Raw genomic sequence first — 3698 nt, 5'->3', positions numbered from 1 at the left:
TCCAAAACCTTGATGTGAAATGAATATCACAATCTGATACAATCGTTAAAGGAACACGGTGAAGTCTTACTACTTCCTTCATGTAATCATTTTCAAGCTTATCCATAGACCAACTCTCATTGACTGCTATGAAGTGTGCACTCTTAGTGAATCGATCCACGACCACCCAAATCATGTCGTGACCGTTCTTTGTCATGGGCAGTTTAGTCACGAAATCCATGGTGATGTCTTCCCATTTACCCATGGGTATAGGTAAAGTCTCTAAACTCCCATACAGTTTCTAATGTTGTGCCTTAACTCTCGCACATGTTACACACTCGGCCACATACTTTGCAACATCGAGCTTCATCGTCGGCAACCAGTAGTAGGGTTTCAGATCCCTATACATTTTAGTGCTGTCGGGATGAATCGAGTACATGGTCTTGTAAGCTTCTTCCATCAGAAGATCTCTTACTCCTCCCGTCTTAGGCACCCAAATCCTATATTGGAATACCTTTAATCCTTGACTATTTGTACGGAACACCAACGTTTTGCCCAAACGTTCTTCCTTTCGATCATTTTTCTATGAAGCTTCTTCCTGAGCTTTCTTGATGCTTTCCACAATCGTTGAGACGATTTCAATTCTTAACGCTCTTGGCCTTTTTCTTTCCAAATTTACTTTTCGACTCAGGGCATCAGTGTAACATCCCAAAAATCATGACCAAAAATTTCATTTTTAATTAATAAACAAAACCATAGTGATCAAAATCATTCCATCAAAACATAAGTAATAGTATCTCATATCAAAACATCTGTCAAAATATTAGAGTAAACATCCCAGGCTATAAACATAATGGTGTGTGCACTTTAGTCATCCCGAGCTCTTCCCCTTGCTACCGAAGTACCTGAAACCAAAACCGAAAAATGTAAGCACAAAGCTTAGTGAGTCTCCCCAAACTACCACATACTATACACATAACATGCAACTAGGAGATACGATCCCCGCCCACACTCAACTACTATGAGATACGGGCCGCCCACACTTGGCTACTATGAGATACGGGCCCCGCCCACACTCAGCTACTATGAGATACAGGCCCTTCCAACACTCAACTACTATGAGATACAGGCCCCGCCCACACTCAACTACTATGAGATACGGGCCCTGCCCACACTCAGCCAATCATAAAAATACATACAGGTATCATACAAACAACAAGTATAACTAAGTATATAAATCTGTACCATATCAGCTATCTATGAGATACGGGCCCCGCCCACGCTCAGCTACTAAACAGATCACATATACGGGCCAACCTTGGTGCCGTAGACCCGTTCCTACTAAAGGAAACTCACCTCAATTTCATGAACAGCTGAAAGCCCCTGCTCCGTAACCGGCTCTACTCACACCCTATACAGAACAACCTCTTAGATAACATTCCATACTCAAAACCCCTTCACGGGTCAACCTTGGTCAAAGTCAAAGTCAAGGTCAAAGTCAACATCCTGGGTTAACTCAACTCGCCGAGTTGGTCCATCAACTCGTCGAGTTCCATGAATCATAAACCCTGAAATCGCGATCCAACTCGTCGAGTTCTTGTTGGATAAGGTGTCTAAGTCCATAACTATATTTGGTATGTACTTGACCCGACTTGGCATGGTCCATTTGGGTTGCATGACATCAGAACAATTTGGATAGACTTTTGTGAGAAGAGGATATTTATGGTTTATTAATATATTATAAGTTCTAATATATTAATATTAATTATTTAATTAGTATTGATCAAGAATTAATTTGGAATTAATTTAGTGATCAAAAGAGATTAATTAAATAAATGGGGATTGATTTAGTAAATCATTCATTCTTGTGTAGTGGGCTTATGATCCATAGTTCCTCATGTTGGGCTAAACCCATGTGGTGACCCATGGATACTCCATGGAGTCTAAAACCCATGGATCATGAGGAATACGGAAAGACACGAGTTACATGGTGTAACCCTAATGTGCACACTATATAAAGAATCCTCATCCAAGCAAAATCGGCACTAAGACATACACAAGTGAGGGCTAGCCGATTTTGGTGCATATCAATATTCTCTCAAGTTATTCCAAGCTGTTGGTGGTGTTGTGTGAAGCATTTGAGGCATCACATTTGGGGTGATAGGCTCACAAAGTCTTAAGGAATCCAAGCTACAAGAAAGGTATGTCATTCTACTAGTTTTTATATTACATATACCCCAATCATATGCTAGTTAGGATGAAACCTTGGAAAAATGAAAGTTTGCATGTATAATAGAGAAAACATAGATCCAAGGTTTCCAGGGTTGCATGCACACCATAGGAGTGTTACAATGCTCAAAACCCATCAGTGGTATCAGAGCCTAGGCTAGTTTTCAATTATACTTGATGCAAATTGTTAAAAAAAATCGATTTTTCTGCTCACTGTTCAGTGAACTCGCCGAGTCCATGGGGGGACTCGACGAGTCCATGTACAAACTCATCCTACTCGTGGAGTAGGTTCTTACACTCGACGAGTAGGAGGCCCTGAGTGCAGAATTTCGAGTTTTATTGCTGGAATTGGACTAGGATCATTACCCTAAACTGTTTTTAGATTGTTAAACATGTTTTTGATGTGGTAATGATTGTGCTTATCCAATTTCAATGATAATTTGATGGGTTTTAGGTAAAACAAATAAACTAGAAAACAATTCCTAAGTTCACATGCAACCTACTTTGGATCTATGTTTTAACTATTGAACATATAACTTTGAATTGCAAAACAAGAACCCTAGAGGAGAGAGGCTAATTTCGAAATTAACAAACTAGGGTTTAGGAGTTACATACCTTTCAATTGTTATAGCAAACAATTGATAATCTTCTTGATCTTGATCTTGATCTTCTTGGAAGCTTAGCACCACAAATGTAATGCCTCTAATGGAATCACACCCAAGAACTAGCAAGAAGGAAACTTGGAGGAGAGAGGATGGAGAGAGTATGCAATTTCGGCCTTAGGGTTTCTTCAAAAGAAATCAGTGTATCCGAAAATGTGAGCCAGGAGGCTCCTTAAATAGCTGAGGGATCTAGGGTTTTGGGAAAACCATAATGCTCCTTGCTTAAGGCCTAAGCAAAGTCCAAGGGCCTTATCTAGAACCCCTTGGACGAAATCTCTAGGGTTTCCCCTAAGAATTTCGTCCACCTCCTTCCAAGGGGGTTCTGGAACCTTCCACTCAACTATTAGTTAATTGCAAACTAGTCCCTGCACTTTATAATTAATTCTTTTAACCCCAAAATTAATTCTGATTAATTTCTGGCTAACTATTAATTAAACATAATGATTTCTAATTAATATATTAATCTTTTAACATATTAATAAATCATTTATATTAATTTATTAATCTTATAAATTAATATCTCTCCTTTCATAATTTCCTTGTCCAGTTGCTAGGTTGAGGGCAACCCAAAAGGATTGTGCTGCTATCAATTCAAGTACATACCAATTATAGTTATGGGCTTAGACACCTAATCCAACAGTCTCCCACTTGGATAAGTCTGTAACTATAATTGCTAGTATGCCTTCTAAATTTGACCAGCAAATTGTAGCTTCCAAAAAGCTGCTGCCGAACTCTGACCCAGTCAGTTACGTGTCCTAAGATAAGTGATCATATAATCCTTCGTTCTGCTAGATATCCCTAGACAAAAGACATGGAATGTAATCAATC

This window comes from Lactuca virosa, chromosome 2 (assembly GCF_052849685.1).
Source record: "Lactuca virosa cultivar CGN04683 chromosome 2, Lactuca_virosa_CGN04683_v6, whole genome shotgun sequence".
Classification (NCBI taxonomy): domain Eukaryota; kingdom Viridiplantae; phylum Streptophyta; class Magnoliopsida; order Asterales; family Asteraceae; genus Lactuca; species Lactuca virosa.
The sequence above is the reverse complement of the archived record's forward strand: the minus strand, read 5'-3'. Positions refer to the sequence as shown.